General features: G+C 37.7%; 2 long non-coding RNA genes across 2 annotated transcripts in view; both read left to right on the forward strand.

Annotated features, from left to right (window-relative positions):
* Positions 1–255: 255 nt before the first annotated feature.
* On the forward strand, positions 256–9030 carry LOC138066281 (uncharacterized). Its single transcript, XR_011139545.1, has 3 exons — positions 256–389; positions 3914–3999; positions 8879–9030. It is a non-coding gene; the product is annotated as an uncharacterized lncRNA (long non-coding RNA).
* A 7081-nt stretch (positions 9031–16111) lies between these two features.
* Positions 16112–25937, forward strand: part of LOC104150001 (uncharacterized) — a 42829-nt gene continuing 33003 nt past the window's right edge. The window contains exon 1 of the long non-coding RNA XR_695459.2: positions 16112–16351. This is a non-coding gene — a long non-coding RNA (uncharacterized lncRNA). The remainder of the gene's footprint in view (positions 16352–25937) is intronic.

The raw sequence follows: 25937 nt of genomic DNA on the forward strand, positions 1-25937 counted from the left end.
AACAATATAGGAATTACAAATTTAGAAATGGTACATTTCTAAAACCACTAGATGGCACTAAATACCCGTCAATAGAGTCAATTGTGCAACAAACTTCCTTTCATACTTCATGTTCTCTGAAGGAAGCTCTGAAGGTGTGTATAACTCCAGTATAAATAAGTAAATAAATTATTCTATCATACTGATGCTGTCATTTACTTTTTTCTTTCTTTCTTTCTTTCAAATACTGTCTGGTTCAGATTAATGAAGTTCAGCAGCTTTCCTTGGAATTAATCAAACTTCAAGAAATCCTTTCTCAGAAAATTTTGGAATGGATTCTTGTCTAAATAAATTTGCCATAGTAAATGACATACACAAAGTTAAAGCCCCAATCTACGTAAAAACAAATGGTAAGTAAATGAAAGAAGAAGTAACTGAAAGCTACTTCTTTCAAATACTAGCTTCTTCCATCCTGACTAATAAAGAAGAAATACCTTTTGATTCAAAATGAACAATGGACCTTGTGAAAAAGCCTTGATATGATCAATCTTTAAAAAGAACCCTGATTCTGGCTCTTACAGACACATTTAATCATTCTGGGGGATGATTTGAAAGGAAAATTCATTTGGAAGTGAAGAAGAATGGGTTAATTTTTCTCAAGGTCAATAGATAAGATATTGAGAGGACAGTCCTTGAAATGTTTTATGCATGGTGCGTGAGAACATTCCCATTGCTGGTAATAACATGAAGGGCAGACTTTTTTTCCTTTGGCCTTAGCACCATGTACTGAGATGAGAAAGAGCTTCATAAAAATATAAGAAAATGGCTGCACAAGGCAAAAGAGATTTACTACACTGCCTATATCACATACAGTCTGGTATTTACGGGTAAACTCAGAAATGTTTAACAAACAGAAAGAGAAGCAAGTAGGTCTCCACTGCAGCAGTGCTTGGTTTTGATATCAGCAGAGGAGCTATGGGAGATTCAAAAATAATGTATTATGCTTATTTTTCGTACTAGAAGCAATTGTAACTCATCTTTATTCTAAAATGTTTACACGCTGCTGTTTTTCCAAAGAAATATCTTATTGAGCTCATAAAGGACAGGTTCTCCTATAAAAAGAATCCAATGAGAATGTTGATTTTTGCACTGGGAATTAAGACATATTTTACTGACATATAAAATGACAACATAATGACAATTCCAGCTTCCTAAGTCTGTAGTAGAAAAGAGGCAGATTAACTGTCTCTAAAACTGGCTGATTTTATAAACAACCTCACTCCCCCTCCCGCCCCCCAGGAGATATGGTTGATTGTTTGACTAGTGCTGTTCACTGAAAGAGAATCCCCTCTGATTTTTATTCCTGGGGGCTGTTTGGAGAAAGCTCAGAGGAGCAACTACCTGACTGTTAAAGCACTTTGCTGAATGACTGGTATTTAGCAGCTTCCCCTAAACCCGTTAAAATCAGCAACTTCAGATCTCATAAACATCTTGGAAGTTACCAGCAGCTAGCAGCAAAGCAGCAACCAAGTACAAACGTCAAGTATTCTCAGCACAAAGACTTTTCAAAACTTGCTTTCCAGTTGGTTGAAAACAGTAGACGGAAATAAGAGATCTTTTAGCTTGTACCTTTTGAAGATGTATACAGTAGATCTGTTGTTTCCTTCATACCTTTTTAACGGGCTGGTACCAAAGAACACCAAAGAGACTACATTTATTCCTGCAACCAGTTCACAATGCAGCTGGATCCCAGAGCTTTACAGAGATGGTAGAAATAGATTACACAGGTAGAAGGTACATGGATTTTCCTCTCCCTTCCAACAGATCTGTGCTCTCACCTCTCACCTGTTTGCCTCTGTACTGCAGTTTTCTTTAAGCATTTTTTTCTTGCTTATAATAGCAGCTGGTTTACCTGCTAGTATTCAAATCCTTACACTTGAAGTGTGGACCAGGGTAGCGTTACAGAGTGTTATATCTGAAATGTGTAATATTTTGAAAACAAAGTAAAACAAAAGCATGAGCAAAGATTTGGCACCTGAATCTTTGGCTTACCTGAAGTAAGCCTTATTTTAAGGTATTTCTACTAGAAATCGGAACCTTATTACTTACTGATACAAGCACTTCTTAGCAACATCCAGACCTCTCATGGAACTTCAGTAGGAGCAACTGTAGATCCTTTTCCCTGGACCTCCATTAATTAATATCTCTCCACCTTTCGGTGTATTTGCACAGCAGCAAAGCTTTATGAAAAGTGTGTTACAGCTTCAGTGTTAAGTAAATTAAATTAATTTTCTGTTTACCTTCACTTTCCTTTATTCTGCTGGGAGTACCAAGAACATTTGTTCATAAAAAAAATTAGCTTTTTTCCAAGGTGGCTTCTTAAAATGATTTGTATTGCTGTTGTGAGATTCTTGGGGTGGGGGGATGGATAGGACATGCCTGTCTTTTTTCCTGTCCCTTAATCTATTAATGAAACACTTGGGCACATTCAGCCAATATTGTCTTGAGACATTTGGGGACTTAGAGCCAGCTGCTTTTTGGCTGGATCAAAGGCAAAATCAAAGGCAAATCTGGAGCAGGATGGACTTTAGAGGGCTGAAGGAGGCCCTAGCAGAGAAAGAATCAAACCTAGAGAAATGATCCTGCAGAACCGCAGAGCTTTCTTTCAATTAGTCATGTTGAACCACTGAAACATATTTTTTCCTAACTTTACATACTTTCGTTTTTTGCCTTTCAACAGGACAGTGTGCCCAAATTAAATAGAAATTACCATTCTTACTAAATGGCAATTAGGGTTTGTTTGCTGCATTACATTTCTTTCAAATTAATTTACTATTGCTATATTGGTGAACAGTTAAAACATTTGATATGGTTGAATGTGCACATTAATATAATTTAAAGAGCATAATGACTACCCATTTTATTACTTCTGTATTGTAACGCTGAATTAATTTATGCCAGTTATAGTTGATTATTATGCTTATTAACATCAGTAAGTGCTCTTCAACAATCAGCTGAGATCTAACACTAACTGCCTTGTTAAATCTAAATTAAATGCTGGAGACAAGCAGCTCGCTCTGTTACCCTATCCAGTTTCACTGCAGTTTTCTTCCTTCTACCTAGTAACCACAGAAGCTGGATTAACTGCAGCAATTATATGCCTCATTAGCAATAAACAATACTAGCTAGCCGCTGGTGGTTATTGTGCCACAGGTGCACTTAGCCGTTACAGCTGTCTCAGCAGACAGAGAGGGATATGCGGAAACCTGCTCTCTGGAGTGGCTAATCCCATCGGTAAATAGAAGGTGTTTCAGCCTGCTAATGACAAGGCGGGAGAGACAACGTTGACATGCTCCATAAACCTGCAGACCAAGGCACAATAAAAACATGGCTGCTGCACCTTTACAGCTGAACTAATGTCCAGGAGATAAACTTTTTAGCGTTTGCAAGTAAGCTGCAATACCTAGGCTTGCTGTAAACAATGCAGAAACTATATTTCCAATGTTTGTGACTGTTAAATATGTTAAACAGCTTCATGTAAATAGGTATTGACACTTCCCAGTGCATCTGGTCAATTTTTCTGCTGATTAGATGCAAGTCCTTTTTTTTTTTTTTTTTTAAAACATTCCTGACTTGGCAAAAAGTTTTCACAGTCTCCATTTTGGGAAAGGGTAAACTTATGCTCTAGTCCTTGGTCCCTATCTTTGTTTTCTTTTATTTTCCTCATTGAGTTCTTAATGAAAATACATATAAAGTCTGAGATTATCTCTAGTGAGAGACAACGTAGGTGATGGATTATGCTGTAAGGCCCTGTGGTGAAGGTGCTGTGGTGAGAGATATTACAGAGACAACAGCAAAGCTAGGAAGACTTGAGTGATACCATAAATTCCTACCACCTTGGTAAAGCTGAACTCCTAATCTGCTCCTTTTGCAGGTCTCTGAAGCAAGCAGCTCCCTTGGAACTGGAGGAAAAAGCCCGGTATCTGCAAAATGGCACTGGATTATTTGCTGATCCAAATGGTAAGTAAACTTTGCTGACTAGGGATGCTGAATAAGGATATAGCACTTTAGGGAACTCTCACTCTTGTTTATAAAAGAGATTGTGGGAAATAATGTTATATTGGGGCCCTATTTCCCCAATTTCAATCTTTTTACTCCATTCTTCCACTAAGGAAAAAGAGAGAAAAAAAAAATCAACAACAACAATTCTGTTTCTGCCTTGGCAATAGCAAGTAGAGTTACCTGAGTATAAAATGGGGCTTTGGTTTGTTATTCAATACCTTAAACCTAAAAGCTAACAGGGATTTTGACCCACTTTTACAGAAAATTGCAAGTGATTATTCAGAAGTATAGGAAGAATTTGAATGAGAGTGTTTCCTAGAGTGTGACTGAATTGGGTTTCATTAGAGGTCATATATGGTTGAAACTTCACATGGTATTTCTGATGGCATGCCATTTCATATGACATGTCTGATCGATTACTATAATGTTTTTAAACAGTATCTTTACCATATGTATCCTATGTTTAATGATCAGCTTCATATATATATATATATATTTATATGTATATATTGATTTACTTATCTGTCTTTAAACAGGCAGACAAACTTGTTGCTCACATGAGACAATGACAAGATAGGATGGCACCAGAGGCAGGGAATGGGCTTACTTGCTCAGAGCAATGGAAGAAAAAGCAAACAATAAGCATGTTACCATTTCAGATAGATTGTGTTTTGAAATAAAAGATGCAGGTCCTTTCTGAGCCTGACTCGGCTAAATAAGCTTGTAAATTAACATCCTCATTTTTTGTTAGTTTACAAAGGGGAAAAACTGTTGATTTTTAAGCCAAGGAATAAACACCAGTGCAGTATATTTTAAAAAAAGAAAGTAGTTTCTTGGGTTGTATTCCTCCTCCGCAGCCGCCTTGTTTAGGATCACACACCCAGAGTATACCCCTGGGATTGCTGGAGAATGAATCTGGATACTGCTTCCCACTTCAGCCTGAAATCCAATAACTCCAGTGTATTGCTAGTGGGAAGAAAAAAAAATCTGCCAAAAGCAGCTGCAGGAAAGGAATCACCAGCTTCAACATAGAGCACAAAAGGAGAGAGTCTAATCTCAGATCACTCTAATCCCAAATAAGAAAGGAATTGCTTTATAAACTACTGTCAAACCTCTAAGTAATAGCGATAATATAATTAAGTTCGACATATGTTGGCAGCATATGCAAAAACTAATCATGATGCTAGACTGGAAAAGGGAATGACCTAAAAAGTTCAAAAACATCCTACATTAATTAGAAGCAAGGATATCAGTGTTCCTGGATTCAGTGTGGAGGCAATTCCTCTGCAGGATAAGAGAACCACAGAAAGCACGTATAACCTTGCAAGACGAAAGATGTGAAAGGACTCACTATTGTTTAATAGCAATGGTGTGCAGGATAGTTGAGCCATGGGCCACAAATGTTTCAAAAGCTGGAAATGTGATTCAGTAAAGGCAGTTAGATCCTGAAAAATAGCTGTAGGATAAAAAAAAAAAATCAGGCCATCAAAAAAAGTCATAGCTATTAAATACAGAAGCTCAATTTGATATATTCTTTGACCCAAATGCAGGAAACCTGTATCAGAATAAGCTGGACTTCTGAAAAATTTGACAATAGGTGGAACAATTGAGGGGGATGAGAGAAAAAAGTTTATGGAAAATAAAGTAATCTCATGTTTTTGACAAGATGCTGTGGATTTTTGCGTTTTTCTTTCCTTTATTTATTTATAGCTCATAAAGATAATCAAGAGGCAAAACTCCTGTTTTCTGAATTTTATTCTTAAGAAGTCATGGAAGGTTTGAGACTTAAAATTTGGATGCACCAACGCCTCTGTACTATTAGCACAGAGGAGCCCTTTCACTCAGTAGTCTGCTTCCAGACTCAGCCCTGTCAAAGCTGGCAGGTCCACAAGCAGTAGGTTTTATGTGCCTCATTTTTGGACCTATCGTACACATGAAGTCGATCTGCGTGTACGTGACAAGCCTGATGTATCGCAGGCAAGTCTGGACTGTGCAAATCAGAACAGCTTTCTCCTTGGTATGCTGTAGGGCTGCTCCTTGCAGACACCATGGTCATTTGTCTGGGATTTTTGAACATCTGGTAGCCCGGGCGGCTAGCCATCCTGAAATCTCACAGTCTACCACCCAAACCCAGAGAGCTGGCAAGTCTGAAACATTTTTTTCTTCTGTAAGTGAGAGTTTTTCTCACAATTCTTTTAAAATGCAACCCTCATTGCTGGCCTCCAAACATCTGCTCTCAGCTGGAGCAGAGAGGACACCAGCTTGCTTATTCTGGGCATATAATTGAGGTATATATGTCCCTTTGGAGGGAGGACATTGACAGCAGTATCTAACACTTTTACAGGCATTATATTCATAAACTTCTTCATCCTCCAATGTCTGTTCAGGATCCTAAATATTACTTGGATCTGCCCTGGACCCAATATTCTTAGTCTGCAGTGCCCGTCCTGTGACAAACTGCCCAGATTTCACTTTTATCTGGTTAAATCCTGATGAATAGCATACATTTTCCAACTCTTTATGTGGCTCCAGATGTTTCAATGAACAGCAGCCTCTTGTGTGATGGACCACTGCCATTGCATCTTCCCTTACTTGTTGCTTTATATTGTGTAATCCATTCCCTTAAACCCCCTTTGAGGGTCATATAGTTATCAAACTCACACTGGTACCAGTCCACTAAAGCCAAGCTTTTTTTTTTTACCCAGTTGTGTCTGCCCTCTCCTCTTGTCCTTTTGTTTCTGTTTCTTGTATTTTTCCAGCAGCAACTGCACGCCTGAGCTGAAAGGGGGCTGTCAGTTTGTTAAGCAAAATATGCATAGAAAAGACTACCTCTCTTCCAGAAAGTTTGGATCCATGCTTAGACAGCTAAATCCTGCGAAAGTCCTCATGACCAGTCATGTCAGCTATCTCTTTCTAAGCTATGTTAGTCCTTTTTTAGACTCAGAAGTAGAGAGTGAAATGCCCAGCGTCCCGTGATGGGTCAGCGGCAGGGCACAGAATAGAAATAAGTTTTCTACGTCGAGATTTAAGCCCCGTGCAGCGTTATTTATGTCCTCATTTTAATCCAAGGCAGCTAGTATTTTCTTATTGAAAAAAAATCACATTTTTCTTTACTGCTGTGTGGGCCAGCGTTCAGTAACATCTCCGGCTTGCAGGCGTACCACGCTTCCAGTGTCAATGGGAAAAAAAAAAGAGCCGCGAGGCTCTGCTCACTGCTCAGCGCTGTGCGCTCTCCGCGCTCTCGTACATGCGCTGCAGGCCTTCCTGCAACCCGCCTGATCGACGCTTCCCTGCAATCTTTGGAGGCAGCCAGGGAAGAGAATGAGCAAGACACGTTCAGAAAGAGTTTCATTTAGTGTGTCATAAATAAAAGCAGCCCTTGAAATCTCTTTGGGGATGAGGGTGGGGGGGGAGCCAAGTGTGTTTTGCAAACAACTGAAACTTCACCTCTTGCTTTCTCTCTCCCTCTGTGTAGCACCCTTATATTTCAATGCTAAGTGCTTTTTAAATTGCTCCTGGTGTGACTTTATTTACATATTATAATACAAAGTAATGAAGGGAAAGGGATGTTATGCAAAGCAATTGCCTCTCTTCCCCCTCTCCTGAGTGCAAGGGCCAAGCACATTTCCTGCCATCTGTTTAACTCCATCTCCCGACGCTTATAATGAACCTGGCAGTGCCGGGCAGATGGAGATAACTGGCAGGCATAGTTGTTTACTTGTAACGGCAGCCCTAATTTGTTAGACTTGCCAGGCAAGTCCCCAGTGGTCAGATATTTCATAGTGATGGAGAGTTATTAAAAGAGCTCAGGTGAAGAAAGTTCTCCCCAGCATATGGGCCTGAGCCGAGGGCTCAGCGTTGCTGCTCTGCCAGAGCAGCGGCAGAGCCTGGCCGTGCCGCCAGCAGGCTCCCGGGCCAGGCTTGCTGTCCTTGTTCGGGGGTAGTTCTCACTCAGTCCCGGGCTGAACTGTGCTCCGTTATCTGTAATGCCATCTGCCACCAATCATATTTATCACAACTTAAGACCTTGCTAAAGAACAAGAAGAGGAATGTGATTAGGTTTTTGTGTGATGGCTAAAAGGCCATTTGCCTGGTAAAAGGCACGTGAGCAGCTATCCCAGTGAAAGAGCTCTTATCAAAAAATAAAAGGATAACTGAAGAGAAAGTGAATTCCATGAGAACGTCTTGGCGGGGGGAGAAGGGGGGGCGCCTTGGAGTTTTTTTTACCTTTCTACTGCATTCATATATTTTCTTTTTTTCCCTCTGGTATGAAGTTAGAAAAGAGAAATTGAAAGAAATGAATATTTGCTGTCACTGAAATTGATCCTGTAATAAACAAAGTAGAAAGAGAGAAATAAAGAAATGTGAACATTAGAGTCATCTAATGAACCGACCTATAAGGAACAGGACTGTTTTCCTCTCTTTAAAATTTGTCAGCTGTATTGCATGTAAGGGCCAACTTTTGACAGTCGCATCAAGTCTGGAGTAGACTATAGTTCAAATGAAAAAGAAGATAGAGAACTTTTACAGAAATAACCCTGGTTTCCTAGAAATGTCTGACTAATCTCTGATTTCCCAGCCAATTGACCATTGTAAAATCATATTTTAATGTGGTTTTACAAGATGTACGTATTATTTAGAAGTGAAGGCCAAATGCACATAGAGGTGCCTTCAGATTTTTCTGGATTAAAGCCTGTATTTCACTGTGCTGACCATATAGACGCGCATTTATTCATTCTGCCAACACATTTGGCCTTCTTTGTGCTGAGCTGCGGCTTATTTGCACTCTCTTTGCTAGTCTGCATGTTTTTTAATTTTCTTTTTTTTTTTCCCCAAGGCTTACTCAAAAGAATGAAGATCAGACAAAAAGTTGCAACACTGTAACAAAATATAAGTACTTCAAGGAATGCATTCTTCTGAACATATAAATATGTCCATCACCCAAGTTTTTCTCCAGCATTCTAATTCAGAATCCAGCAAATGCAAAAAGGCATATGAGTAGTGGTTATTTGGAAAAAAACTAATCAGCAAGTAACTTTGAATCCATGTGATTAAACACAAGCTTGAAAGCATCATTTACATAATGCTGTGAGAGACAGAATTCGTCATAATTTTATTATGAAATATTGCCTAAGATATAGCTCTCTCCTTTTCTTCCTTCTTTTTTCCTTAGGTTATCACACTGTTTCCTGCAATGTCACATTGTATGTGCAATGCCAACATCCTTCATCCAGGCAGAACTTTATATTTTATGGATGATCTGAAGCACCAAAGAAAGCGTTAGACCTGAAGGTTAGTATTCATCTAAATTGAATCTTTCAAGCACAATACAATTGAAATCCAAGTGTAATAGGATGTAATCCTGCTGACAGCTTTTTTGTAAAGTATTTGAGGGAAATAGTGGTTCATTTAACAGCAGTAGAGAACTTCAGTTTCTTACCTTTGTAACAAATACGTTCTCCAATATATCACTTTTAAAATACATGCCAGAATCTTTGCTAGAACTACAAATGCCCATAATTCCTGGTAAACATATCACCCCTCCTCCATAGCTTCCACCGCCTGTCTGCTTCAATCCGTGCATAACCTTTCAGCTGTCAGCTTGTATTAATATCTTAGATTTCAGAAAGTAATGCAGAATAAAGGAGAAGTATTATATAGATTTTTAACTTCTTCGTCCTGATATGTTGGCAAATTAGTTATTCATTTGGAGAAATAAACTCATATCACAGCAAATTAATGCCTATTGCCATAACAAATAAAAGAGGACTTTCCATTTAGCTGCAAGTAAAGTCAATTGAAACTTAGTGTTTCTCCTCTGGTCAACCTATCTTTTGGGAAAATCAAAGCAAATTTATCTGTAAAATTAAGTTTTTAAACGGTAAGGCATTGCTAAAATTCCTTCCTATTTGTAACAAAAATAAATAAATAAATAAAAAGAGAGGAAATTAAGTTATGAAGGTTAGAGTTTTGGCATGCCAGTAGCTACACATTTTGCCTAACATCTGCTCTTTATTACACTGCCCTTTGTTATTTTTGAATGTAGTGTAGGGGAGCAGCTCCTTGCTGACACTCCCAGCTGCTCAATCTGGGACTGCTGAGCAGGTAAAAGGATAGAGACCCAGCTCTACTATTAACTTCCTCCTGTTTAATGTAAGGGTCATCGTGGTCCAAGGTAGCTAAACTGCAAGCTTCTTGTTACTAGGTTACCATGGAAATCAGTCCCTGTGCACACATCTAGCAGAAATGCCAATCTAGCAGGCTCTTTCCATCAGCTTTCAAAGGAGGTAGGAGGTTTTCAGGGTATTTTGTGTACTGAACTATAACCCATTTTGGTCAGCACTTGAGAGCTGCTAATCATTCTGTAAATGGGAGCCTCTCGCCTATAGCTGTAGAAAAGTTCTGAGTTTCTTATCCCATGCCATAAACTACATCAGGTGGAAAGTGAAATAAGCTTTAGTATTTATGCTATTTTATTAAAAAATCATCACTTTTAAACTGAACTCGCTGTGAATTTTAAGTTTGCATTAAAATAAAAATATCATGCCACTTTAAATAACTAATGGTGAGTGAACAAAAGCCTTCTTAGTAGCAAATCTTCATGTTTCCAACAGACAAAAACAAAAAAACAATATATGAGTTTGGCATTAAGACCACTGCAGAGTCGTATGACTAAGTGCCTTCAAGTTACACAAATTTTTCCACTATGTTACTTTACCAGTCAGTCAGAGGACACTGCTGCGTTAGACCTTTGGGTGTTATTCCAAGGTCAAGGATCTTTCAATGGTAAACATATAGCTAGATGTTACAGTAGCACAGAAAAAAATAATCTAGATGGTTTTGATGAATACGGAAAATTTCTCTTACATCCTTAAAAGAAAAACAGAAGAAAACCTTAACTATTGCTGAAGGTTTTTCTTAGTGTGTAAGAATTCCGAACATGGAATAATCATATTGCATTATTTTACATACAATTTGTGGTGAATGCTACTTAAGATAAACCAATTTTGCCATTAACACTGGATAGAAATATTATCTTTTGATTTCATTCTTCTTATCAGTTACTTTGACACCTCAAAACAGTGGCATATAGTCATGGACCCAATTCCAATATGCAAGTTAGACCTGCATCATTGTTGAATGGGACTAATAGTAGTTACATGCAAACTAAACGGTATCCAACCCTGAAACATACATAATATCACTTGCCTATTTCTCTCTTATCTGCTGGAAATTTCAATGGGAATACAAAGTATTGTTAGTCACTGATTATTACTTCAGAATAAGTGAACTTTCATGAGGGATGCTCTTATGAAATAGACTCAAGACACCGCAAGCACTGTAGCTTGATGCTTTTAGGATTGCTGGGTTACAGTCTCTGTCTAAAAAGGTATTTGGAAATACCAGGCAAAAGAAAGTATCTGCAAAAATTAACATAGGTGCAAACACACTGGGAAGAATTCAGCAGAAAATTTATGACTGCTTTGCAATCATTACTTAAGTCACAGTTGTCCAGAGGAAACGGTCTGTCATTCAAACTAAAGTACCTTATGAATGACTTCATTAATTTTGTTGTAGGTTAGTCAGATTTATGCTCCCAGGTCTATTTGGGGAAAAGCAACAGCTTTTTCTTTAAAAGCAGCTATTTTTCTTCCTTTCTAATTCTGATTTCGAAACAGTTCTAAGTTTAATGTATCTTCACAATGAAGAAAAATCAGTAAAATTATAAGTAAACATTCAGAGCATTAAATCAACAACTGGAAGGTAGTTTTCTTTGTGACAAGCAGAGGTGAGTTGATGATGTTGGCTTCCACGGTTCATATAAATCACCTCTTATGTAACTCAACACAGTGTTATTAAGGTAACACAGTGAAACTAGGCTGCTAAACAGTAAATGCCAATAAATTGTCAAGGCCTGTGAGTGAACTCAGTAAAATAGGTAAGGTGTTTATGAAATAAAATAACCTAATAACACATTCATTTATAAATTTTTAGCAGTATTCAATTATTTTTGGTATTGCCATAAAATATCCTGGTCCGGAAAACAAAAAGAAGTTACATTCAGTATGGAAAAACTATATCCATAACCTGAAAGGTCATACTCCATTTCATGCTTGTAGTGATTAAGTTGAGGTCTACACAATGTCACTTAGAATACTGTATTAACATGCTTCAGTGTAATGTAATTCTATTCAAACTCCTATTGAATGAAGCTTGAGCATTCCCTTAAAGTGGATAACAGGGATGTGTACACCACCATTAAAAAAAAAAAAATGTTTGACAGCATCTCCATGAATTGTCTGGTTTTCTAAAAAGCAAGGAAAGCACCTAGCAGTTCTTATTAAGATTTCTGAATATTTATCTGCAAGCCTGCTCACTTAAGAAAATGCCATTCTTTTAAAAAATAGTAGCCAAAGTATTTTAAGTAATTTCACTATGGGTGGTCTTCCTTTGCCTGCACAACTTTTCATTTCAATGGGCAACTCCATACCATTTGCTAGATAGTACAGAAGGCAATGGGACACTTTTTAGATTTTAGTATTTAGTGACTAAAGAAAGAGAAAGGCAATTTCTTTTTTTATTTTATTTTCCATATTTTTATTCTTTACAAGGATTTGAATAACTTAATTAAAATCTTGCCTGAATGTCCACCTTCTGATAGCTTCCTCATTTCATAGCCAACTTAATCTTCTTTTACTAATGTTCCCAAGGGTCAGTCAACCACTCTGTAGGAGCTTCCTCCCTCCCATATGCATTGAAGAAGAAGGCAATAGATTCTCACTGTCACTAGACAATACAAAGGAAAAAAAATCCTAGGTGGTCAATATGAGAGTTCATGAAAATAGGGAACCAGAGGTAAGGAAAGAGAGAAAATAAGATAAATACTCCTTGGATAAATCCAAGATGGCCAGTCATGTCTAGAAGCAAATTAACAGCTCTCTCGGACATTGCTTGAAGTCTGGATACCCATTCATTGACTGTGGTATTACACATTCCTGGAAAAACATTGATATTTCCTTGGCAGATGACTCTAAGGAAACTATGTATCCTAATTCGCCTATACCTACAGTTGGTCATAAGAGCACCACAGTATCAATACAGGAGAATTTAACTCATGTAACTGATGAAAAAGTGCTATCTTATACTTGCTACGATTTGTGATAATGCCTAAATACAAAAATGGTATGGTAGTTTTATCCCAGGTCTGAGAAATATCTCACTATTCTTTTACAGGATAATATTTTGTCTCTTTCCTTAGAGCTAAACAGGGCTGTGAACCAGAAGATAGGTTTTTTTTGTCACCTTTTCCTGGCTAAGCTAGTTCATAAGTCTGTCAAAGTGAACATGAGATGATCCAAGGCTAAGTTTCCAGCTTTGATTTTGGTATTCCTTCTTTATTTTCCAGTGACATAGCCCAGTGACATATTTGGTAGGGCTGTGTTCCAATACAATGCAATGAGTGCTGGTAATGGAATATGATAAACAAATATAACTGTGGCAAACAGGCTCAGCCAAATTATTCTTTAAAGTAGCAGGCTGAATCTAAGACTGCTTTCTTGCAAATGAAGCTTCACTACTCAACCCTTAAGCTACCTGTAAGGTAGTCCCAAGAGCTCCTCATTTGAAGAACAGAAATCTTCTTTGTAAGTAGAATTTATTGAGTTCTGCTAAATTTAGGCTACTCTTATAAATGTGGTACAGCTCTAGGGTTGAATTAGTCTCACCCAATTTTAGCTATCTAAAATAGGGTACTCCAGTTTTAGTCAGTTGTTCTGGCTTCCTCTATAATCAATGGACAGAGACTACTCCCAGAAGATAATTCATCCTGTCTGTTTTAGTCATGTGCCTATGAAGAGGGATGATTCAGCCTTTGGAGATGTCTGTATCTCTCCAAAGATTATACCATAGGCTGGACATTTTAGTTACTGAAGTTAGAGCATACTAATCACACTCTGAATTCCAATATCAAAACATCATCTGCCGGTTACATGGCAACTACTTTACTTTCCATTAATATAAGACATATCTTTACTCTTTCCCTTATTGTTTCACCAGAGAATTGTTCAGAGGGCAACCACCCTTGCAGACAATTGTCATAATGTGGTGAAATTTCTGCAGACTTCAGAGGAAAGAAGGGACAATCACCCTTGGGGAAAGGTGCTTAAGAGATATAGAGAAAATTCTGATTCTGTTGCACTGACCATTACCTGTGCACGATCCTCACGAGAAGAATAACTATAAACTAGGGTTTCTGAGAGTTTGCATGACATTAATGTCAAAGGAGGCGTTTGGGAATTGATTCAGACCCTTGGTGGACGAAACAGTCACAATAGCTCAGTTACTCTGGAGACTTGGAAAATTCCAGTATTCAGAGATAACATGAATATTATAATGTTGATTATCTGCATCATAAAATGGAAACAGTATTGTAATTTCCTCTGGCAGCATAGTTAGCCTAGGAGGAGTAATCTCAAAGGAACAGTATGCCGAATGACCATATGCATGAATAGGTGGCTGTCAAGTTTATACTGCGTTGTCTTCAAACTGGCATTATGCCAGCCCTCAGGCAGGCAGGAGGAAGATATATGTGGAAAGAGGTAGTCAAATTGCTTCCCTATGGCTGCTTTATAAACATACATATGTTAAACACATTTATTAGGCCAGTCATCAGCAGCAAGTGCAAGGGCCCTTCGTCTCCCCCATGAGGGATAGTTGTTGCTTACATAGGAGTGAGAAGTTGGAAGCTGGCCCAGAAATCTGGAAAGCATATTATATCGGATTCCCCACGGAGGATCACTTTGCTGCCAGCATATCTTGCTCTGGGGTTTTGACACGCCATCAATCTGGAACCTGGCAGCCACCATTCCCCAGCTCACCTCGTCTCATGCAGCGAGCAGACACAGTGCAACTATTTGTCTCAGATTGCAGCCCGGCTTTTCGAGGAGGGAGAAGGGGGAGTGAGAGAAACAATAAGCTGCCGGCACAGCCTCAAGCTCTATTATGCAGCATGAGTGAGTTGCTCCTTGCAGCAACGTGGCCATTTGAAGGACAAGCTTGCTTCTTTGGGTCAGGTCACACGCCTGGCTGTTGCCGTTCTCACAGCAATACTGCCAGGAACGAGAAGGAGGAGGAAGAGCCTAATCGAAGCTTTCAGCCAAAGGGATGTCATTTGCTTTTCAGTATGAGCCGCAACGTTATTTTGAAGACTCCAGGGAATTTTATAAGTATTAATTAAATCTGAAATAACTTCTGCTCAAGAGTGCAGCTGTTATCCAGTGAGCACTGTACTGCCTGCAGGAAGTGAGTTCTTGCTCTCCTCTCCTGAAGACCTTGAGAAATGGGGAGCAAATATCAGCGATCCACATTACATTGACCAGGGATAGTAGTTGCAGTCAGCACATTCCCGGCTTGGTCAGGCCCGCTCACATTCAGAAAGTGCGGGGGAGCTTAAAGCCCTCAGTGGAGGTCAGGTTGCCTGTTTCACCCTTACTTCCTGCTAGACTGTATTTCCATTCATTTCCATTTCTATTCATATAGAAAAGACCCTGAGGTAAACAAGAGGGAAATCTAGCTCTAAAAGTCCGAATTTTTCTCCTTTTCTTCATCAGCAGCTGGTTGCGCTCTTAATTTTAGTTATGTTTAATACTACTGAATGACTCTCATGATTCTAGAGCCTCTAGCAGTTTAATTATTAGATCAGTGTAGACCAACTATGTTATTCCAGTTATTAGTACTGTTGCAAATATCTGTTTTGGATTTACTCCTGGCCACTTTAATATTAACATGCAATTGAGTTTTTTCTATAGCTTAAGGCAAGTCATTACCGTTGTCCCTACAATAAACTTGCCCTGTTTTTCTGTTTATATCACATGCAGATTTTGAGAATTACACACACCAGCTAGGCACTGGCTGTGCAATAGGGTTGTGTGACTGGCCAAAGTTTGTACTTTCAGTTAGTCTAAAATAAAGGAAAGAGCAGGAAGTGCTCCATTTTATTGCAAGCACTGTTCCTGTTAAACAGAACCAAAATACTTTCACAGTTTTCTAGTCAGCTCAGAATTTTACACTTCTGGTTTCACACTAAGAATTGGATTGTGAAATTGGAGGCAAACATATGCTGGAGGCTTAAGGCACAGCGACACGCAGACAGACCACGGTTCTCGGCCCGTTCCCTGAGACAGATGGGTGTGAGGTAGCTCCAGTTTGGAGTCCATCCAGTTGCATTAGCTCATGCTGTGATAGAGCTAATTAGTTCTACTAAAAGCTCGAATCTGACAGTGTCCAGCTGGGGAGGCATGACCTGAGAAAGGTGAGTCCAACTCAAACTTGAAAGTCATAACATAATTTACATTGATTTTTCATAAAATACAAAACTGTGGGTGAGATCAGCGGTGGGGTGCATTGATCTAAATCTGAAATCTGCAGGCCCTGCAGAGAATCTGGCCCTGCCTTTCTGTGTTTTCAAAAGAGAAAAGGGTAGAAGAAAACCAGGAATTCCTGGTATGTGACTGACTGAAGGTATATAAAAGATTATGCTACCCATTTTGTTACTAAATGTCACCAGTGAATTCTCTCACTTGGATACATGTATGGTCTGTATCCATAGGCTGAGTCTGAAATTTAAAAATGGTTTCATTTTATAATATATGCTGGGCAGAAATTGTCCCATATAACATACGGCATACAGGACAATAATGCGTTTGCATGAGAATTCTGTGTTAAAATCAAGAATTTCCTCCACCTCACACGGTTTTGCGTTTATTATATAATAGTTTGTTAGCTTGTTTGTTAGCTCTGTTTACTAGGTAAAGAACTAAGCAACACAAATAAAAAACTGGTCCCCAGTTGCATAGTTGCAAGTATATTTAGATACTTGTTGTGCCTATTATCACTCATAAATGTGTGATCAGATTTTGAAAATGTAGAATCATGCAGATAATTGAAGTTCCTTTCCGTCTTTTTTTTTTTAACATGTACATTCACATATGCACATGTAGGTATCTTATCGGTAGCAGAGACAGAAAAGAAGGGTTCTAAGTAAAATCTGAGTCTGCTTTCTGTATTTGCATCTGGAATTCATATCTGAACTATAAGGGGATTTTTTTTCTTTTAATTGGTAAGTTATAAGTTTTATATTTGGGTCCAAGTGTGTAGTTTAGATAATTGATCTTATTTTTTAGGAAAGTCGCATGACATATAAAAACAAGAAACACAGAAATCCTTTAGAAACTAGTAATATAATCTTGGCTATATTTGTAATTCTCAGGTCAGTCTTTACATTTGATAGAAACAACTCTGAATCAGAAATGAAAGGTTTATAATAGAACTGAGTGACATCAGTGGAAGTCTTATAATAAAAGTGACTATGAACATTCTTTTTAATTTATTTCTTGTTCAGAGCATGACTGGATTTCTTGTTGTAATGAGGTATGTGGGAATTTCAGTGTCCAATTTCAGTTAAATTTCTTCCAGATAAAAATTTAAAAAATTGAAGCAAAAGTTTAAAATTTACAAGAGAAAAAGGCCTCTGTAGGGGCTGATTTTTGTCGCAGAATTAACATAGGAGGCAAATCAAAAAACTTATTTGTATCTAGTAATATATAGGAGTAATGAGTTTTTAGTTAAATTTTATCTTCCAATGCAATTCCAAAGGTAAAAATGCACCATTCTAAAAGAAATAGGTGTTTGAGAAGAAGTAAATGACCTTGAAATGTTCAAAAGCCACAGCTTATCACAGAGTAGAAGGTTCATTTTCCTTTGAAGCTTGCAGGAAGTAATGAAGGTGTTTTAAAGTAGTAAGACTAGGCCCTTCATTGATACGAATTCTTGTAATTTCACTGAATTCAGGCAAACTACACTAATTTACACTAGGGAGTGATGTTTTTTATGATGTTTCAAATAATTTCTATGGCATTAAATTTTAGAAAAGTCCATAGGTTCCCTTTGTCCTTCTTTTTGCTCTTTTATCCTTAAACCTCAAAATTATTTTCTCCCAGCAAGGCTCACAAAAAGAAGTATCTTTGGTATAAAACTTATGACGCTTACTTAAAAAAAATCTTAAAATAAAAGCTTAATTAAAAATGACTTAATGTTAGCATGTTATATATTACAATTTATGAAAACTCCTGAAACTTTAATTATAAACAGATAGACAATTAATTTCTTAGTCATATGTCTTTCATGCCGTACAAAAAAGTTTTTTTTATTATTATTATTACTATTTTTCAGAAGATATAATGTTCTCAAAACTGGTAGAGAACAGGTCTGCCAAGAAGTCTCATGAGAGTTGTTTCCCAACCATTCGCAAAAATTTCAGACTCTGCATGGGAGGTACTTCCAGACTATTAAATGAATATCTAGGCTGTCACTACTGATTTTTGTGTAAGGTATACATCTTGTGGATGTTCCACTGAGAAGCATATATGATGCAAATTCATTGAAGCAGACCAGCCTGTCTGCCATTTTCAATTTTCTCCCCAAATCCATGTATCTTATTTTGGAGGTTTTTGTTTTCTATTTATATTTTTAGTTTTTCTTTCTCACAGAATTATCACAGAGAAAGCATTTTTAATATCTTCCTATGCAGGTGTCAAAAAGCTCCTTCTGTCTCAGCATCTGCCTCTGTGACCACGACCAGCTCTCTCTGAGCCTCAGGGAGACATCCTTGCCTCTTGACCTCAGTTTTACGTTACAAATAAACGCAATAAACAACATGCCACTGTCAAAATCTTGTTCCCCCTTTTTCCTTCATAGCTGTTCCTTTCTCTCTCTCTCTCTTTCTGCCACAGAAAATTATCAGTAATCCAATTTCTGTTCTTCATGTACTCCACTGCATCAGTTTCCCCCAAACTGACTGATTTTTCATGTCCAAACCTCAGAACTGATATTCCATTCAAACCTTCCTTTAGACTTTGGTGACCTTGATTTAGCTGACTGCACTCTTCTTCCTAAAGTCTTGTTGGGTCTTGATATCGTTGTCTTCTTCAGCCCTCCCGTCTGATGGTTCTCCTTATGTGTCCCTTGAATGATTTAATTTATCCCTCCACCTTCCGCTACAAGTTTCACAGGACCTGTTTATGGACTCTTCCTTCTGTGACATACTTCCTTGAATTTTCTTATGCCCAAATTCAGTTTCCAGCTCTGCTGACAATCTATAGATATACGTATCTCCCTCATATGTCTCCTGTTTAGTATAGTCTCAGACATCCTTTCATAGATGCTTATCCATCAGCTCGGGCATGACAGGGCTACAATGTTCCTTCTCCAGATCGTCATTCTAATATATTTCTGCTTTAAACAATAGTGAACTGTCCTGCCTGTCACTGTGGTCTCTAATCTGAGAGACATCTTTTCAAGTGGATTTTCCACTACAATTTTTTTACTAGGCTGTGTTTAATTTTCATATGTTTGTTTCTTCATAACTACTCAAAGATACAGCATTTCATGTCATCCCTCACAACCAAAATTTTCCTCCAGGCTCTCACTGTTTCTCTTCTCAGTTACCTCAGTGTTTCCCTCTGATACTCAAACATGGACTTTTGCACCACATACCAATCTGGGATACTTCTGCAAAGATGATTTTCCTCATGTGTTGCTTTGATCCTGTCACTCATTCTTTTCCACATCTACTGATCTCCCAGCCTGTATTGCATCAGCCATGAATTACTTGTCCTTCGATCCTCCCAAGATATCAGTAGCCTGGAAATATTTTTCAGGCCATAACCACACAAGACATTAGTACGGCTGTGCAGCTTTGTGACCTGAACTTCTGAGAAACCTTCTGACCCGGTTAATCATTTTCATTCTTTGAGTGTAACACTCACTGACTTACATAGAGGTTGTGTAAGCACCTCTCAGGTCACAAGCTGAGAGATAGATTTTTACTTTGCCTGGTTGTGACTTTCATAAATCTTCCTGCTTCATTTGAGAATGGGTTTGTTCAGCCAGCTCCAAATATGACAGCATACATTTAAATAGATTCAATATTTTAATTATACGTAGTTATAACTGATTATTTAGTATATTTAACATTTCCTCTCGATTTCTGAATATGTGTTATGTTTTCACATTTAAAACTGTGATGATCAAAGCTGATAAAAACAAGCTGCACCTGCTTGTTTTTATGCATAAGTTTAGGCATTTCACTGAAAAACTTACATTTTGGCAACATTTGCCCTTGACTTTCTCCTTGATCAAAAAAGAAAGGCAAGTGCCTGCACATAGTGATTCAGTCACCTTCTGAAATGTCTATCTCTTTTCACTGTCAACATACAGATTTTGAAAGTTTCCATTCTGAAGTTTCTCGACTTAGAGAAGTGCCTACAGTTAGGCAAATAAACACAGGTCTTACACATTTCACTGAAATTAGTATCAAACATAATTTTTCTTTGCTTTTTGTAAATAAAATAGAATATTTTACAAAGAGCCTAAGCAAAATTTAATTCTACTTTATTATTTGTCGCAGACAGAAGTCATTTCACATACGACTCTCAGTAATGCGTGGTCTGAGTTTTCATCAGAGCTGGTTCAGTGTTGCGGCTTCTCCATCTCATTGTGTTCTCCATCTCTGGGTTTGTGGGCAGGCACTTCTTCACATGTATGCAGCATTTCCTCCCTCTCCCTCTGTATAAAATCACAATATTATTTTTGCCTAGAAATTTTAACTTTAGCTAAAGTCAAATTGTATGATAGTCTAAAGCTCTCAACTTTTAGCTAACTTCATAATTTATTGTTAGCTTGCATGGAAAGGCAAAAAAGAGATATTTAAAAATAATCTTTCTCTTTTAAAGAATGAATAAAATGTGTTCATATTTAAGAGTCTTCTGACCTTGACAATTGATTTAACTTCAGTTATCAGATGTGCAGACATTGAGAGAATACCTCAAGAAGGCGCAAAAACTGACCATTTTCTCCTGTCCTCCCAAAAAGAAAAAATCAATTTTTTTATTTTTACCTTGCATACATCTATACTTATATATTTTAAATGTCATCTTGCAAAACGCAATTTTCAGGCCTCATTTTTGAATTTTCTTTAGTATTTATCCCATTAGACTAGAGATGAACACTTTATTTTTTATAACTGTACCTCTACATTTGCAGTCATGACTAAAAGTGCTGAATTATCCCAAGAGAAAGGAGCTTGCTTTGCAGTCATGACAAAAAGTGTTGAATGATCCCAGGAGAAGAAAGTTTGCTTTTGTCAGAATTCCAGTACAATTTTGCAGACGTGAAAGGAGATAATCACTCAAATGTGCATGTGTGCTTACTGGAACTGAACCCAAACTCTGAAACTTTTGAAGTTTGCCTATCTGTAATATGGGTCATATTAGTTAAAATTGCACTTAGCAGCTTGAGAAAGCATTTTTATATCTTCTGGCTAGGAGTAGTAGGAGTAGTTCAGTTTGCACACACTTCGTGTGACTAAGTAGTTACTGAAGTTGCAAGACTGCTAACCTTGGTGGGGGTTTTTTTCTTGTTTTCATTAAGCACCCAGTTCTTCCAGTAAACACTCTCCTTTTCTTTTTTTATGATTCTCTGCCTCATAAGGCCATGAGTGCTAAACCAGGACTGTTGCTATTATGGGAAATGTGTGTTCCAAAGAGTATAAATCTCTTACATTCTCTTTATGCACATTACTTTCCTAATAATTTGTCATGCTTAAAGTTCAGTAAAGGCCACTTCTGTCAGGCAGTTTGAGTACAACAATAATTTCCTGGCAGTGGGTGACCAGCTGGTATATCATTATTAGAGTGATACTTAGACCTCCACAAAAGACCAATGGTAAGACTAGAATATCTTTAGTTTGGAACTGTAAAAAATAAAATAAAGGAATTACTAGCATATGTCTTTGGAGCCTTTACACTGCTAGCAATCTTCCTTTGAAAACAGTTCTGGGACAGAGATGAATGTAATTATTATTACTTAGAATTTTGTAGAGTGTGATAATTCAGCTGCTAACCTAGCAATGGCAGAAAGAATATCCTGAACTGGATAGGGAACATAAACCTCTTCAAAGTTTGCGACTTGCAGAACTAAGACGTCAGCTATGGAGATTTTTATTATTATTATTACATTAATCCCTAAGGCTACACAAACACCTAACAGGGTCAAGTTCCCACTCTGATGGCAAACATTGTGTTGTTTTTCTGCACTTCTAGGTAAGGAATCAAGAGCCAAAAAAGATTTACTTTGAAAATATTTTCTCTGAGCAATTTTCACCCTGTGGAAAAGAATTCTGACCCCATCTCCTGGCATGAGAATATCCCATATGTTGTCTATTCCTTTCCAGACTTTGGGGCTGGCCAAATCTTGCCAACCCCAAAATTATCTCTTAGAACACTAATATATCCACCCAGAACTGTGGGGCTTGTAATTTTCGGTGTTATATGTGGTTCCTTAGACCAGGTTGCCTTGGCTTTGTGACCTCCTAAATAATCCTAGTTTGAATAATTCTGAGCTGAAGGATTAATTGGACATCCTCTCAAGAGGATAGGGGTGAACAAAGCATTATAAAATTTCAGCTACCTACATGATAAGGCGACACCCGAAGAGTCCTATAGTGTTACAGTCTGTGACACACAGTGCTTTTGCTAAAAATATCTGAGCAGATGTTACGTTTGTATATTTGAAATTATCTGTTAGTATAAAACTTCCATGTGCAGGTTAGTCTTTGGATGATGACAGAAAAATAATGTTCCAAGTAACACCTCCATTTGAACAAACACTCACACTTTGTTTTAGCCCGGGCATCCTGAGAGCCTTCTGAGTGGGGGAGTTTTCTTTGCAAGCAAGGGAAACAGTCTAAAGTACTTATATCAAACAACTAATTTTTTGCTCTGACAATGGGAAGTCTTGCTTGTCCTGATACAGAGAAGACAATAATAAACAGTAGTGAGAGGATTTTATGCTGCCTTGCACAAAGTGATTTCTTAAATTGTCTGATATGCGTAATGTATTACTATGAAGCTGAACAAGTATTCCCCAAAACTAAGGAACAGCAGTAGTCCGTCACTGTGTCATAGGGAACCTGAAAATGTAAAATAAGTTTTTAAGTTTGAAAGAAACCACTCTTACAAATGTGTTAGCCAAATTTCAGAGGTCATCTTTACCTTCAGATAAAAAAAGTGCTAATGATGTAATATATTATTGCACTGCATCGTCCTATTTTTTCCTCTTACACAGCTATTTTAAGTTAGTGGAAAAGTTGATATTATTTACTGTTTTACACTAGTGAGTTGTTTAAGACATGAAAGCAACTTAGTCTTCTGCATAAGGCTGCCACAAAATTTGAAAAAAATTTATTCTTAATTATATTTTTATTCTGTATTTCTACCACTAGACGCCAATAAATCATGTCAGTTTTTTCTCTTTTTGAGATTTTCTTGGAGGGCGAGTGAGGGAATGGTATATATTTGAAGAAGGAGTAGCTGTTTAGTGGGGGGGGGGGGGTTGGTGTTTATTTTTTCTTTAAGAAATGATAAATTATACATGCACAGCCTATTTTATTCAAAATGGTGTAAAGTTAATTCAGGAGCTTAAGAATGTGAACTTTCTGAGCTTTCTTTTCTTTTTAATATAGAACTGCAATTCTGAAACATTTGAAAACTAATAATAAGATCCAATAAAATCATGAGATGGGTTTGAAAATACACTAGTTGACATAAGTAGTGAGAATCGTATCTTATTCCTCTTTTAGGGTTCTATTTTTTCAGCCTTAGAGATATATTTACTTTATATTCACAAACAATTTACACTTGCATGATGTCTAAAACATAATACATCTTTGTTTAAAAAGGTCAGAAGTATTCTGAAATTACACAGTTCCAAGACCTGAACATTTAAGAAAAGCACTATAAATTTATGATGAAACCAGAAGTTTGCAGCAATGCATGTAGCTTTGGTTAATAAATCAGCTGAGCACCTCATTGCTTAAAACAAGAGCAAATATAACTTCTGTCTTTTTTTTCCACATAGCTCACAAGAAGGTTTAAAATAAAGTAGAACTGATTCTATGTAAAACTTACTTAACATTGAAAGGCAACAACCAAGATTTCTGTATAGAGTCAGAAAATGTTCAGATGGAGCACTTTTTGACCCTTGTCTTCAAATAAATGAAAAGGAAAACTGTTCTTTTTTAGTTGTAAAGTTTTCAATCCAAGACTAAAATAGTCATTTGGTTTTCAATATTGAAAGAGTAATTTTTTTCAAACTTATGTAAAAAACCTTTTTCAATTCAAAAGGAACATTAACTTCTAGGGGAACTGTTCAAGAAGATAAGAATGTAAAAAAATCCTTGCTCTTGAGCCTGCTTTGAGATGTATGTGGGCAGAATTTCTATTCCATAGTGAAAGAGTTTGGCCCTTTTTTTTTTAATGTATGCAAATGATAGGGAGCAAGTCACTATAGTAGTTGGCAAGTTTCCCATGGATGGAAACAACTGAGGCAGAGCCTTTCAAGATAATTTTCTGTATGAAAGAGCAACATCAAGTTGGTCTTCTGATTCACATTCATTTTTGCTGCAGCAGTAAACTTCCGCAAGTAATTCCTGATGAAGAATCGAGCAGCGCCTGGATTATTGTGCTGGCCTGTAAAAAGTGATGTAGACACCAAAGCTTCCTCCTGACAGATACACATCTGCCATACTTCTGCAATGTATGTGAGACATTCTACAAACACAGAAACTAAAGATTAGCTTTGTCAATTAATGCTGTTGCATTGATTAATACGTGGATAGTTGCAGACTCCAGAAAAATAAGCCACGGTGCACACACGTGTAGCAGCATTATTTAGTGATTTCTGCAACTATTATTGCAGGGGTTTCAAGCTGCTATAATGCTTTAAGGAATGCAGAAAAGTTTAAGCAAGGCAGAGCTCAATTCAGTTTCTCTGATTGCTTTTACACATCTCTCACAGGAAGACCCTGAGGCCTATAAAGCCAATACAGTCAGTTCCCCACAATGCAGGCAGAAAATTAGAGCTCTGGAGAAAAAAGCCAACGCAAATGGCTGCAGGGTCTATTTTAGGGCAGTGCTGTCCCAGGACTGGAAGGTGTTGCAGAGCCACCACTGCATTTTGGCTGTGCGGAGATAAAAGCTGAGAACTGATACCTGTATTTGCATTATATCATTTGCCAGTTTGACGGGTGGAAGCAATTCCTTTCAAGAAGGAAAAGGAATGATAAATGGAGAGAGGGGCAGGTTTCCTTTCTCGGTTCCAGCTGCTGCTAGCAGTACAGCAAACGCCTGAGGGAAAGAAAAACAGGGAAAAAAATAAATTCATAGGTGAAAGCAATAGAAAAAAAAAAGAGAGATGTTTTCTTTAATCTTGGGTTAAACACAAAGGACTACTTCCCCATCTGCTTTTTTAATTACTTTCTAGAAACTGGCAGTGACCAGCACTGAATTTCCTCCTCCATCTGACAGGTTGCGGTGGCCACCGGGCCCCGTGGAGGCGGCTCCAGCCGGGTCCACGCGGTGTCACTCTCGAACTGTCCTCGCGAGGGAAGTGCTGCTGACGTCCAGCCTGACCATGAGCAGCCATCCCTCATAGATATCTTATAGCTTGCCTTGGAAACAAGAGTACAAAAATTACAAATGTTTTCTAATGTAAAAATTGAAAAGGATGAAGCAACCTAGCAGGATATGTGCACTCTCAACCCTCATCCCAATATTCTGTTTATTTTCTTGATGCTTCACAAGCAATAACAGAGCAGCGTCTGGCTGAATAGCTACAGCTATAGCATAGCCTGGACAAATAAACATTCATCTAACTTCTGTTTACTTGGCAAAGTTTGATGATATAGTGAGTTAATGTATCTTGCATCAAATGATAAAGTTGTAAGTGATAGAGCAGTGGAATGTAGACCTGACAGCATGATGGATATGTCTGTGCCTAAA

This window comes from Struthio camelus, chromosome 2 (assembly GCF_040807025.1).
Source record: "Struthio camelus isolate bStrCam1 chromosome 2, bStrCam1.hap1, whole genome shotgun sequence".
In the NCBI taxonomy this organism is placed as follows: domain Eukaryota; kingdom Metazoa; phylum Chordata; class Aves; order Struthioniformes; family Struthionidae; genus Struthio; species Struthio camelus.